The sequence below is a fragment of the Hyla sarda genome, chromosome 1 (genome assembly GCF_029499605.1).
Source record: "Hyla sarda isolate aHylSar1 chromosome 1, aHylSar1.hap1, whole genome shotgun sequence".
Taxonomy (NCBI): domain Eukaryota; kingdom Metazoa; phylum Chordata; class Amphibia; order Anura; family Hylidae; genus Hyla; species Hyla sarda.
In genome coordinates, this window is record NC_079189.1 from 349,653,144 (window position 1) to 349,668,262 (window position 15,119).

General features: G+C 44.0%; 1 protein-coding gene and 1 long non-coding RNA gene across 12 annotated transcripts in view; one reads left to right on the top strand and one right to left on the bottom strand.

Annotated features, from left to right (window-relative positions):
* Positions 1-15,119, top strand: part of NFIB (nuclear factor I B) — a 427,846-nt gene that overhangs the window by 168,256 nt on the left and 244,471 nt on the right. The window lies entirely within an intron of this gene.
* The window catches only part of LOC130273874 (uncharacterized), a 119,330-nt gene that overhangs the window by 46,929 nt on the left and 57,282 nt on the right, over positions 1-15,119 (bottom strand). The window lies entirely within an intron of this gene.

Genomic DNA, 15,119 nt, shown 5'->3' on the forward strand with positions numbered 1-15,119 from the left:
CTCCTCATCTTCTAAGAGCAATCATTCTTTTTTTTCCATTTACATTGTCTGGGTCAGCAGTACCTAGTTTATATAGTTTTTGACAAGTTTTTCTAACAAAATCTCTAAGAAAAACAAAGTTTTTGTGTTTAACTTTTTTTTTTTACAGTTTTTGGCACCATAATCTGTATTTTTTTTGTACCATTTTGGTGTTACTTAGGACTATTTGGTTGCTTTCTATTCCATTTTTTTCAGGAATATGATGTAATAAAAAAAACTCTGGCAATTCTGGCATTTAGTTCATTAGTTCATCGTGCAGGCTCAATAAATCTATATTTTAATGCTTTGGACATTTTTACATACATGAATATCAAATTTGCTTTTTGGAGGGGGTGATTTGAATTTTTTTTTTTTGGGTGGGGAGTTTTTTTTAAATATATTTCTTTATATACTTGTTTGTTCTACTAGGGAACTTAACCTCTTGAAGGGGTTATCCACCATAAGGTGATTTTAGTATGTACCTGGCAGACAGTAATGGACATGCTTAGGAAGGATCTGCGCTTGTCTTGGGGCTAAATGGCTATGTTGTGAGATTACCATAATACTGTGGCTAGCTTTTTTTGAACTGGTATTTCCTGTTTGACTTTTCTTTTTTTGACTACAAATCCCACAATTCAATTTTCCTCCCTCCCACACATCAGCCACCCCACCCATTGAAACATAAATGAGCTGCATCCATTCAAAAGACCTGTGGTTCTCAATCAGGGTGCCTACAGCTGTTGCATTAGTTGCATATTGATCGCTCCACCCATTGAAGCAGACAGGATCCCTGTCATCAGCTGACTAGTGAGTCAGGTCTCGGCTGCATTGCAACCTGGGAGAAATCTGAGACAACAGTCATTTTGTATGCTGTTAAAAATAAATAGTGGGGTGAAAATCAAATAAGAATTGTGAGAAAACCATCACACACAGGTACAGACACTATATTATGAACTACACTAGCTTTACAGCCCCTGTAGCATAGTTAAATAAAAAAAAAATTGTGGAATACCCCTTTAAGGACACAGGGCGTACCTGTATGCCCTGAGTCCGCTCCTTTTCTATAACGTGGGCCACAGCATTGCCCCACATCATAGCGTGTCGGGCCCGGCCTTTAACAACGTCCGGAACCCATGGCTAATACCGCGCAGCACTGATCGCAGTGCCGTGCGCTTTTAACCCTTTGGATGCGGCGTTCACAGTTGATCACTGCATCTAAAGTGAAAATAAACTACCCCCGGATAGCTCAGTGGGCTGTTCAGGACTGCAATTACTGTTTAGGACTGAGGAGGGTCCCCTTACTTGCTTCCTCGTGTCCGATCGCCGAATGACTGCTCAATGCCTGAGATCCAGGCATGAGCAGTCAAGCGACAGAATCATCGATCAATGGTTTCCAATGAGAAACCATTCATCAATGTAAAAGATCAGTGTGTGCAGTGTTATAGCCCCCTATGGGGGCTATAACATTGCAACAAAAAAAAGTTTAAAAAAAAGTTAATAAAGATCATTTAACCCCTTCCCTAATAAAAGTTTGAATCACCCCCCTTTTCCCATTAAAAAACAAAACAAAACAGTTAAATAAAAATAAAAATATGTGGTATAGCGGCATGCATAAATGTCCGAAATATAAAAATATATTGTTAAATTGTTAATTAAACCGCACGGTCAATGGCGTATGCGCAAAAAAAAATCCAAAAAATTATATATTTTTGGTCACTTTTTATATCATGATAAAATTAATAAAAATCGATCAAAAAGACCGAACAATACAAAAAACTTCAGATCATGGTGCAAAAAATAGGCCCTCATACCGCTCCATACGCAGAAAAATAAAAAAAGTTATAGGGGTCAGAAGATGACAATTTTAAACGTATACATTTTCCTGCATGTAGTTATGATTTTTTCCAGAAGTACGACAAAATCAAACCAATATAAGTAGGGTATCATTTTAATGGTATGGACCAACAAAATAAAGATAAGGTGTAATTTTTACCGAAAACTTCACTACATAGAAACGGAAGCCCCCAAAAGTTACAAAATTATGTTTTTTCTTCAATTTTGTCACACAATGATTTTTTTTCTCTTTTGTTATAGATTTTTGGGTAAACTTACAAAGTAGAATTGGTAGTGCAAAAAATAAGTCATCATATGGATTTTTAGGTGCAAAATTGAAAGGGTTATGATTTTTAAAGGTAAGGAGGAAAAAATTTAAGTGCAAAAACGGAAAACCCCTTGGTCCTTAAGGGGTTAAATAGGTAATCATAGTGGTAAAATAGAGTGACAAAGAGTTTGTGGATGAGAGTGACACAGGGTTTGGGGGGCAGAGAAATGCAGGGGCAGAGTGATGAAGGGTTTGGGGCGCATGGCATTTTGGGGACAGAATGACAAGGGAAAGAAGACTAAAGGTTGTAACCCTGCTCTGTCTCCTATAAATCTATCTTTACCCCTAATCCAGTCTGTGAGAGCTACTGGGGTAGGGTTAATATAAACATTTAAAAATGTCACTGCCAATTTCCTCCTCCTTATCTCCTCACAGATGGTATGTGTGTGTCCATTGTACACATAATAGACAGTCCACAGTTGCCTATGTAATTAATATTCAATAGAATTTACAGATCAATGCACTACATATAAATTGCACTGATCTATTAACACAACAATCTAAAACAGAGTTCTATGGCAGGCTTTAATAGTAGACCTGTTATGGCGGCCATGGAGACCTTTGGAAGCACATGACAGCACACCCACTCTCCATGATTGCACTGCAAAGGAGCCGATTGGACTGGTGCCAGAAAGTTAAACAGATTTGTAAATTACTTCTATTAAAAAAATCTTAATCCTTCCAGTATTTATTAGCGGCTGTATACTACAGAGGAAATGCTTTTCTTTTTGGATTTCTCTTCTGTCACAACCACAGTGCTCTCTGCTGACCTCTACTGTCCATTTTAGGATCTGTCCAGAGCAGGAGAAAATCCCCATATCAAACATATGCTACTCTGGACAGTTCTTAAAATGGACAGCAGAGGTCAGCAGAGAGCACTGTGGTTGTGACAGAAGAGAAATCCAAAAAGAAAAGCATTTCCTCTGTAGTATACAGCCCCTAAAAAGTACTGGAAAGATTAAGATTTTTTTTTAAAAGAAGTAATTTAAAATCTGTTTAACTTTCTGGCACCAGTTGATTAAAAAAAAAAAATAAAGTTTTCCACCAGAGTACCCCTTTAATGCTGCCATCATGTAAATATACATGAGAGAGCACTAAGGGGTTACATTATGGTTAACTTACTAATAAAATATAGAACATTAAATGTAAAACCACAAATGTACTTGTTGACATTATTATTTTTAGTAATATTTTTAAATTTAGGGCGGTCTCTTGGATTGTGTCTCTCGTATAATATTTATATGTTGAATATAAAAATAGTTTATTCATTTTAATTCATTAATTCATTCATTGCAATAGTCACACAGCAATTTCAAAACCAAGACCTGCGTGAACATTTAGGCAATCTTTAGGCAACTATTTCTTATTATTTTATATGGTCCTTGTAATATGGCATTGGGTGTATGAAGTGGTCAAATGTACTGTGAGACTACTCCCATATTATAGAATATCATAAAACATGCCACGATTTTTTTTTCTAGAGATTCATATGAAATCCATACAAAAATGTATCTGAGCATAAAATCATGGGCACAAGATCATAGCAGTCAATAGCTACTATGTAATCAATAGATATCACATGGGTCTGTAATACAGCCATTAACATGAGCTCCTAGATAAAAAATAAAAATATATTTTTTATATTTTTTTGGCCCTTAGTTTCATTTTTCCCATAGTTAATTTTCAAGTATCAACGTGTTTCAATGGGCCCTTTAGTGGATCTTTGAATTTTTTGGAAGACAGTGTTACATTGCATCAAAAATAGACATTTGTTATCTGTGTTTGAGGTAATATGTCATAGGCACAGAACAAGATAAAAGTAGACAGATGTTCACATTTAAAATTTCATTGAAACAATGTTTTAGATCTAAAAAACTTAGATAAGACTGGGCTACGTTTTCAAAGTTGTGATTGCTTCAGACTGAGAAATGGTAGTATTTGCCCTGGGCATTATGGTATTACAGTGAGGGAACGGTTGCCAAATCCATGCCTTCTTAACCACAGAGAAAGAAGGCTATGTTTTCTTTTATATTGGATCCTGAGAAAGGGCATGCAGCTGCTACTAACTTCTGTGAGAGAACTACAATTAGTAATGCAGAAGCTATAAATCAAATATATCGTATCTATGGACAAAAGCAAATTGCTACAAGCATTACCGTACCGTATGAGTTTGGTAACATTTTAAAGTGAAATCTGTTTTACTTATGATCTATAAATTGACATGGATATAGTTTTCTGGAAGACAAGGGAAGCACAGAGGAGACACATGCCTGTTAGAAGCCACTCTAATCTATTTTAGCAATTAGACATCAGATATTTTCAACACCATTAACATTTGCACCAGAGGGAGGTGGGAACATGCAATGCATTTCTTCACTTATCACATACTCCAGCATGCAAATGAGTAATAGGAATCCCATCTGAATAATGTACATGGCATCAGGTGGGGCACATTTGCACTAATCCGTTGCTTCAGGGGACATTGTCCAACAAAACCACATGGCTGAATTGCAGTCTCCCCCTCCCTGATTTCCTTCCTTCTGCTCAGTATGTCATATTACAATAGGCCATTAGCATTTCAAATATCTTATACTTCTGTTACAACCTCGAAATGACCACCAGAATACTAATGATGCACCTGTGTAGCCTGCACCTGAATCCACCGCCACCGGATTACAACACAACAACATTGTATCACATACAAAGCATCCAAAGAACTTGACAACCAAAACATCCCATGCATTGTGTAAATGACCACAGTACTGCAGCTGGCAATGGATTGTGGCACAGCAAAGCTCTGAGTGAAATGATGTTCTGCAGCTTTCAGGGTGAGAAAATACTAGCATTAGAAAGGGTGGAAATTTTTGTTAGGAACTTGGATAACAATGGAACAAAATATTCTTCTTAGGCTGGGTTTACATTTGTCGTCGTTCTGGCACCATCCCTAGTGGCAATGTCATATACCACAAGCTAGAATATTTGTATCGGACATACAGTCCATTGCATCATAGGCTGAAATAGGCAATGGCACCGGACCTATGGACCATCCAGCATATTTGCCATCACAAAACCTATTATGCAGCATTTTATGATCCAGCGCCTACAGGCTGGATGACAAATACCAGACACTGCATATAAGTGCACAAGGTATAACATACATTGCACGTAGATTGGAATGTATTCAGCTACAATTAGCCTTAAAGGGTTACTCTGCTGCTCAGCATTTGGAACAAACTGTTCCGAACGCTGAAGCCGGCGACTGGAGCTTGTGACATCATAGCCATGCCCCCTCATGACATCATGCCCCGCCCCCTCAATGCAAGTCTATTGGAGGGGGGCGTGATGGCTGTCAAGCCCCCTCCCATAGACTTGCATTGAGGGGGTGGGGCGGGACATCATTAGGGGGCATGGCTATGAAGTCACAAGCTCCCGGTGCCGGTTCCAGCGTTCAGAACAGTTTTTCCAAAAGCTGAGCAACAAAGTACCCCTTTAAGGCTACGAATTTTTGGCAATGCTTTCTATATTGTTCTTTTCAGTGTGGCGTACTGAATGGGGCTTTGAAAAACAAAACAAAAAGGTGGTGTAACTTAGAGCAAGATCCCAAATTACCGCTGTAGCGTGCAAAATATCTAGGATTGAACACCAGAGATATGCTTTCAGTGATATGCTTAGGGATTGAAGAACTCTTGTGATGAAAACCCTAGGGCCTAGAAAGAACTACAGGACTGTTTGCATACAACGGCATCATAACAACACAGATTATAATGCATTAGCACCTAGAGGTATGGCAATACATTATTAGTTAAAATAAAGTAGCAAATTTATAATTCACAAATAGAACCCAACATTTAATTAAAACCTTTTTATTGAAACCTTTACTAAAAAAATAACCAGCATAACATTTTTTTTATTAAAAAACAAAAAACAAACAATATATATATATATATATATATATATATATATATATATATATATATATATATATAACTCAATGGGGGAGATTTGTCAAAACCTGTCCAGAGGAAAAGTAGCTGAGTTGCCCATAGCAACCAATCAGATCGGTTCTTTCATTTTTGAAAAGGCTTCTGAAAAATGAAAGAAGGAATCTGATTGGTTGCTATGGGCAACTCAACAACTTTTCCTCTGGACAGATTTTGTTAAATCTCCCTCAATGTATGTGTGTATGTTCCAGTATCACTTCCAAACGGCTAAAGATATTAACAAAAAACTTACACGTTACTAATATGTCAAACATAGGATAGGTTAATTAATCCTTACCCACCCCCATTTGGGAGGGTCTGGGTTTTTGTTTAAAGTCCCATACAACTCTATGAAAAATATATGTTACTGCATAACTTTCAAACAGCTGGAGATATTTCGATAATACATGGTCATATTTTATATGTCCACTATAAATATAGGATAGTTAATTTAACCCTAACCTACCCCCAGTTGCAAAGGTCAGGGTTTTTGTTTAATGTCTTATGCAAATCTATGGGAAATGTATGTTCCAGTATAACTTCCATACACCTGGAGAGATTTCAATAATACTTGGCCACATGTTACTTATATGTCAAATAAAAATATATAATAGTTAGATTAATCCTAACCTACCCGCTTAAGGGAAGGATGGGGTTTTTGTTTCAAGTTCCTTTCAAGTATATGGGACCTTCGGTACCTTACTCCACAAGCTCTGCCCTGCATTTCCTGGTAAATGGATCAGTCCAGTTTGCAAGCCACACCCTCCACGCATACCATGCCCCATCTCGCAAAGACAGGCCCACCCTTTAAGCCACACCTCTTTTATTTTCTACCATTTTTGTGCATACGTCTGGCTTGCAAATCACGCCCGCTCCCACAAAGCCAAGACCCCTTCTATTTTCGGCTTACAATATGTTCATCACAACTCAGCCGCACCTGAGGACGGGATATGAGGATTCGATATGAGGACGGGTTATGAGGACGGAATATAAGGTTAGGATATGAGGATGGGATATGAGGTTGTGAAATAAGGATGAGATATAAGGTCAGGATATGAGGACGGGATATGAGGATGGAATATGAGGACAAGATATAAGGTTGGGATATGAAGATGCAATATGAGGTCGGGATATGAGGATGGAATATGAGGACAAGATATAAGGTCGGGATATGAGGATGCAATATGAGGTCGGGATATGAGGACGTGGTATGAGGACGTTGCATGAGGAAGGGATATGAGGACGGGATATGAGGATGAGATATGAGGTCAAAAGCTTCCTCCTTTGTTGCTTTTCCTCCCCAACAAGGATTAGGATGGAAAAAACGGGCAACGTTGGGTACTCAGTTTGTTTTCCTTACTTCAGGTTTTAAGTTTAAGGCATAAAGGGTATGAAAGTTCCCCAGTTCTAAAATTATGTTAATTAAACAGTAATTTACATGTACTTAAAAAAATGCACATACTTAAAAAAAAATACAACTTCTGCCATGTAAAACGAGTCTTCATATAATCATAGCAGTGCACAAATATTATTAAAGCTGATGGAATATGGCAAGGCAAAAAAGAAATATTTAGGCTGTCATGTGATGGCTGTCACGATGCCGGCTGGCAGGAGGTGGATCCTCTGTGCCAGAGAGGGATTGGCGTGGACCGTGCTAGTGGACCGGTTCTAAGTCACTACTGGTTTTCACCAGAGCCCGCCGCAAAGCGGGATGGTCTTGCTGCGGCGGTAGTGACCAGGTCGTATCCACTAGCAACGGCTCAACCTCTCTGACTGCTGAAGATAGGCGCGGTACAAGGGAGTAGACAGAAGCAAGGTCGGACGTAGCAGAAGGTCGGGGCAGGCAGCAAGGATCGTAGTCAGGGGCAACGGCAGGAGGTCTGGAACACAGGCTAGGAACACACAAGGAAACGCTTTCACTGGCACAATGGCAACAAGATCCGGCGAGGGAGTGCAGGGGAAGTGAGGTATACATAGGGAGTGCACAGGTGAACACACTAATTAGAACCACTTGCGCCAATCAGCGGCGCAGTGGCCCTTTAAATCGCAGAGACCCGGCGCGCGCGCGCCCTAGGGAGCGGGGCCGCGCGCGCCGGGACAGGACCGACGGAGAGCGAGTCAGGTACGGGAGCCGGGGTGCGCATCGCGAGCGGGCGCCACCCGCATCGCAAATCGCATCCCGGCTGGAGGCGGTATCGCAGCGCACCGGGTCAGTGGATCTGACCGGAGCGCTGCAGTGGCGAGAGTGTAGCGAGCGCTCCGGGGAGGAGCGGGGACCCGGAGCGCTCGGCGTAACAGTACCCCCCCCCTTGGGTCTCCCCCTCTTCTTAGAGCCTGAGAACCTGAGGAGCAGACTTTTGTCTAGGATATTGTCCTCAGGTTCCCAGGATCTCTCTTCAGGACCACAACCCTCCCAATCGACCAAAAAAAAAGTTTTCCCTCTGACCTTCTTGGAGGCCAGTATCTCCTTTACGGAGAAGATGTCCGAGGAGCCGGAAACAGGAGTGGGAGAAACAAGTTTGGGAGAGAAACGGTTGATGATGAGTGGTTTAAGAAGAGAAACGTGAAAGGCATTAGGAATACGAAGAGAAGGAGGAAGAAGAAGTTTGTAAGAGACAGGATTAATCTGGCACAAAATTTTGAAAGGACCAAGATAGCGTGGTCCCAATTTGTAGCTAGGGACACGGAAGCGAACATATTTAGCGGAGAGCCATACCTTGTCTCCAGGAGAAAAAATGGGGGGAGCTCTTCTTTTCTTATCAGCAAACTTCTTCATGCGTGATGAAGCCTGTAAGAGAGAATTTTGGGTCTCTTTCCATATGGTGGAAAGATCACGAGATATTTCATCCACAGCGGGCAAACCAGAGGGCAAGGGAGTAGGGAGGGGGGGAAGAGGGTGACGGCCGTACACCACGAAAAATGGGGATTTGGAGGAAGATTCAGAGACTCTGAAGTTATACGAGAATTCGGCCCATGGTAGAAGATCTGCCCAGTCATCCTGGCGGGAGGAAACAAAATGCCGTAAATAATCACCCAGGACCTGGTTAATTCTTTCTACTTGCCCATTGGATTGAGGATGATATGCAGAAGAAAAGTTTAATTTAATCTTGAGTTGTTTACAGAGAGCCCTCCAGAATTTTGACACGAATTGGACGCCTCTATCCGAGACGATCTGCGTGGGCAACCCGTGAAGACGAAAAATGTGTACAAAAAATTGTTTTGCCAACTGAGGCGCTGAAGGAAGACCAGGAAGAGGGATGAAATGTGCCATCTTGGAGAATCGATCAACGACCACCCAAACAACAGTGTTGCCACGGGATGGGGGTAAGTCTGTAATAAAGTCCATACCAATCAGAGACCAAGGCTGTTCGGGGACAGGCAGAGGATGAAGAAGACCAGCGGGCTTCTGGCGAGGAGTCTTATCCCGGGCACAGACAGTGCAGGCTCGCACAAAATCCACAACATCCGTCTCCAGAGTCGGCCACCAATAGAAACGAGAGATGAGTTGCACGGATTTCTTGATGCCCGCATGACCTGCGAGATGGGAGGAGTGACCCCATTTGAGGATTCCGAGGCGTTGGCGTGGAGAGACGAAGGTCTTCCCTGGAGGAGTTTGCCTGATGGAGGCTGGAGAAGTGGAGATCAGGCAGTCAGGAGGAATGATGTGTTGCGGAGAGAGCTCTACTTCCGAGGCATCCGAGGAACGAGAGAGAGCATCGGCCCTAATGTTCTTATCGGCAGGCCGAAAGTGAATTTCAAAATTAAATCGGGCAAAGAACAGAGACCACCTGGCCTGGCGGGGATTCAGCCGTTGGGCAGACTGGAGATAGGAGAGGTTCTTGTGATCGGTGTAAATAATAACTGGAAATCTTGATCCCTCCAGCAGATGCCTCCATTCCTCAAGTGCTAATTTAATGGCTAGTAGCTCTCGATCCCCGATGGAGTAGTTCCTCTCCGCCGGAGAGAAGGTCCTAGAAAAAAAACCACAAGTAACAGCATGCCCGGAAGAATTTTTTTGTAGAAGGACTGCTCCAGCTCCTACTGAGGAGGCATCAACCTCCAATAGGAAGGGTTTAGATGGGTCAGGTCTGGAGAGCACGGGAGCCGAAGAAAAGGCAGACTTGAGCTGTTTAAAGGCGTCTTCCGCTTGAGGAGGCCATGACTTAGGATTGGCATTCTTTTTGGTTAAAGCCACGATAGGAGCCACAATGGTGGAAAAATGTGGAATAAATTGTCTGTAATAATTGGCGAACCCCAAAAAACGTTGGATAGCACGGAGTCCGGAGGGGCGTGGCCAATCTAAGACGGCAGAGAGTTTGTCTGGATCCATTTGTAGTCCCTGGCCAGAGACCAAGTATCCTAGGAAAGGAAGAGATTGACATTCAAACAGACATTTCTCCATTTTGGCATAAAGTTGATTGTCACGAAGTCTCTGAAGAACCATGCGGACATGCTGGCGGTGTTCTTCTAGGTTGGCAGAAAAAAGCAGGATATCGTCCAGATATACAACAACACAGGAATATAAGAGATCACGAAAAATTTCATTAACAAAGTCTTGGAAGACGGCAGGGGCGTTGCACAGGCCAAAGGGCATGACCAGATACTCAAAGTGTCCATCTCTAGTGTTAAATGCCGTTTTTCCATTCATCCCCCTCTCTGATGCGGATGAGATTATAAGCACCTCTTAAGTCCAGTTTGGTAAAGATGTGGGCACCTTGGAAGCGATCAAAGAGTTAAGAGATGAGAGGTAGGGGGTAGCGGTTCTTTACCGTGATTTTATTAAGACCGCGGTAGTCAATGCAAGGACGTAGGGAGCCATCTTTTTTGGACACAAAGAAAAATCCGGCTCCGGCAGGAGAGGAGGATTTGCGGATAAAGCCCTTTTTTAAATTTTCCTGGATGTACTCAGACATAGCAAGAGTCTCTGGGGCAGAGAGAGGATAAATTCTGCCCCGGGGTGGAGTAGTGCCCGGGAGGAGATCAATAGGACAGTCATAAGGCCTGTGAGGAGGTAGAGTCTCAGCTTGTTTTTTGCAAAAAACATCCGCAAAGTCCATATAGGCCTTAGGGAGACCGGTTACAGGGGGAACCACAGGGTCACGGCAAGGAGTACTGGGAACCGGTTTAAGGCAGTCCTTGAAACAAGAGGGACCCCAACTCTTGATCTCCCCAGTGGACCAATCCAGGGTTGGGGAATGGTGTTGAAGCCAGGGTAGTCCAAGGAGAATTTCGGAAGTGCAATTGGGGAGGACCAAAAACTCAATTTTCTCATGATGAGGTCCGATGCACATTAGGAGGGGCTCCGTGCGGAAACGTATGGTACAGTCCAATCTTTCATTGTTAACACAATTGATGTAGAGGGGTCTGGCGAGACTGGTCACCGGGATGTTGAACCTGTTGATGAGAGAGGCCAAAATAAAATTTCCTGCAGATCCGGAATCCAAGAAGGCCATAGTAGAGAAGGAGAAGGTAGAGGCAGATATCCGCACAGGCACAGTAAGACGTGGAGAAGCAGAGTTGACCTCAAGGACTGTCTCACCTTTGTGCGGAGTCAGCGTACGTCTTTCCAGGCGGGGAGGACGGATAGGACAATCCTTCAGGAAGTGTTCGGTACCGGCACAGTACAGGCAGAGATTCTCCATGCGGCGTCGTGTCCTCTCTTGAGGTGTCAGGCGAGACCGGTCGACCTGCATAGCCTCCACGGCGGGAGACACAGGAACGGATTGCAGGGGACCAGAGGAGAGAGGAGCCGGGGAGAAAAAACGCCTCGTGCGAACAAAGTCCATATCCTGGCGGAGCTCCTGACGCCTTTCGGAAAAACGCATGTCAATGCGAGTGGCTAGATGAATGAGTTCATGTAGGTTAGCAGGGATTTCTCGTGCGGCCAGAACATCTTTAATGTTGCTGGATAGGCCTTTTTTAAAGGTCGCGCAGAGGGCCTCATTATTCCAGGATAGTTCTGAAGCAAGAGTACGGAATTGTACGGCGTACTCGCCAACGGAAGAATTACCCTGGACCAGGTTCAACAGGGCAGTCTCAGCAGAAGAGGCTCGGGCAGGTTCCTCAAAGACACTTCGAATTTCCGAGAAGAAGGAGTGTACAGAGGCAGTGACGGGGTCATTGCGGTCCCAGAGCGGTGTGGCCCATGACAGAGCTTTTCCAGACAGAAGGCTGACTACGAAAGCCACCTTAGACCTTTCAGTAGAAAACTGGTCCGACATCATCTCCAAGTGCAGGGAACATTGAGAAAGAAAGCCACGGCAAAATTTAGAGTCCCCATCAAATTTATCCGGCAAGGATAGTCGTAGGCCTGAAGCGGCCACTCGCTGCGGAGGAGGTGCAGGAGCTGGCGGAGGAGATGATTGCTGAAGCTGTGGTAGTAGCTGCTGTAGCATCACGGTCAGTTGAGACAGCTGGTGGCCTTGTTGCGCTATCTGTTGTGACTGCTGGGCGACCACCGTGGTGAGGTCGGCGACAACTGGCAGAGGAACTTCAGCGGGATCCATGGCCGGATCTACTGTCACGATGCCGGCTGGCAGGAGGTGGATCCTCTGTGCCAGAGAGGGATTGGCGTGGACCGTGCTAGTGGACCGGTTCTAAGTCACTACTGGTTTTCACCAGAGCCCGCCGCAAAGCGGGATGGTCTTGCTGCGGCGGTAGTGACCAGGTCGTATCCACTAGCAACGGCTCAACCTCTCTGACTGCTGAAGATAGGCGCGGTACAAGGGAGTAAACAGAAGCAAGGTCGGACGTAGCAGAAGGTCGGGGCAGGCAGCAAGGATCGTAGTCAGGGGCAACGGCAGGAGGTCTGGAACACAGGCTAGGAACACACAAGGAAACGCTTTCACTGGCACAATGGCAACAAGATCCGGCGAGGGAGTGCAGGGGAAGTGAGGTATACATAGGGAGTGCACAGGTGAACACACTAATTAGAACCACTTGCGCCAATCAGCGGCGCAGTGGCCCTTTAAATCGCAGAGACCCGGCGCGCGCGCGCCCTAGGGAGCGGGGCCGCGCGCGCCGGGACAGGACAGACGGAGAGCGAGTCAGGTACGGGAGCCGGGGTGCGCATCGCGAGCGGGCGCCACCCGCATCGCGAATCGCATCCCGGCTGGAGGCGGTATCGCAGCGCACCGGGTCAGTGGATCTGACCGGAGCGCTGCAGTGGCGAGAGTGTAGCGAGCGCTCCGGGGAGGAGCGGGGACCCGGAGCGCTCGGCGTAACAATGGCTTTAGGACATGTAATGCTAGCCAGTAATATTCCTGTTGTGCAATTGATCCTAGCTCAGCTGCATCCATACATTTTGAGCCCTTTCATTATGAATAGCAGTATCATGTGTCACAACTAAAACCACCAGTCCAGTGCATGTCCTGTGTGGGCAAAAAGTCTACCCTGTGTAAGGGACTTCTTGTGAGTTAAAGTACTAAATGATCATTGTCACGATCACACCCTATCGGTCCAGCCAAGACATTAGAGAGAGTGTGATGGTGCAAGGGTTAAGGCCACCAGACCTCTGGGTATCCACTACTAGTCCCAGCAAGTCACCAAATTAACCCTTAGATAAACGTGTTTCCACCAGAGCTGCCTTGAGAAAGGTGAGCTCATATATTGAGAGATCAAAGACCAGAGCTGATTAATTAAACATTTAATCTGATAAAAGGTATCACAGTGCTGACTATATAAATACAGAAACAAATGACATACAGTTACAAAAATATGAAAGAGTTTGGCAAGGCAAGTTCAGAAAACAAAAATGAAGTTCTTACAGCATGATGATATAGCAGTCCATGAGAGTGAGTTCCAGCTGTTCTTAGGATGGTCTTATCAGCTTGTTGCACAGCATTGAAAACCCTGAGTCTAGCATTGTTAAATATTATATATCTGCCTTTTTGGAGGGAGACTCCATTCCCCCCTCCCCTCTGATCCCACCAGGGGGGCATCTCTGTTCCTGGCCCTCTTATCTGGTTGATTATATGATGGGACCAGAGTGCCCCTTACATCCTCTGACTTCAAAGGAGATACAAACAAACAGCCAGACCCCCAATAAAATGCAATACACAAAACGATACACCGTCTGAATGACCTCTCACCCATGTCTTGGATAATCCATCACACACAGTTATAATTTATAACACACATATAGGATTTTAATAATCAGGCCTTGGGCCTGACAGTCATCCATTAAATCTCTCCTGATAGTTCTCAAACCCATCCTCATCCTGCTTCAGCCATTTTCTTACACTGTCCATCACTCCCTGCATAGACTGCTACTGAAGATATACAGTAATTTCTGCCCATTTAACAGACCAGAAGGTCAGTTGTATAATAGATTGTTGTACTATTGCAACAATAGCTCCTGAAACAGAGGCTACTCTCTGCAGTCTCAGTTCTCCAACCAGGTATATCTTTACTCTCTCACTACCTGGTCATTATTCTGCAGGCCTAGTTTCAGGACATAACAACTTATACGTGACAGCTCTGCTACACCTTGAAAGTTTGTAGCAATCACCACTAAAACAGTGGTGGCACTTCACACAGGCTGGGAAATGCTTGCTGTATCTCACAGTTCCTAGCAGTCTTAGGTCCCTGTCACACTGTTAATAACTGAAGAGGCCCTGTGTAATAGACCCAGCTCTTAGCCAATGAACAAGCAAAAGCTGATTGCTCCTGATTGCATCTGTTTAGCTGGTTATAAAAAACATCAATAGTTCGCGGCACATCTCACAATGTAAAAGGGGATGTACTGCCCACAATGAATGTAAATAAAGGGCTACCTGAACAATTCGGAGAATGTTCATGCAGCCGTGGCCGCATGCTATTCGATCCATATTATAGACTCCTTAAACAAGCGTCAATCTATAGATAAGTGCCCAAATTGTGCAAATTCGGCCCACGTAATACAGCCCTTAGTGTTATAGTGCACCACAACAAAATACTTTCAACATCAACCATATGGCTGG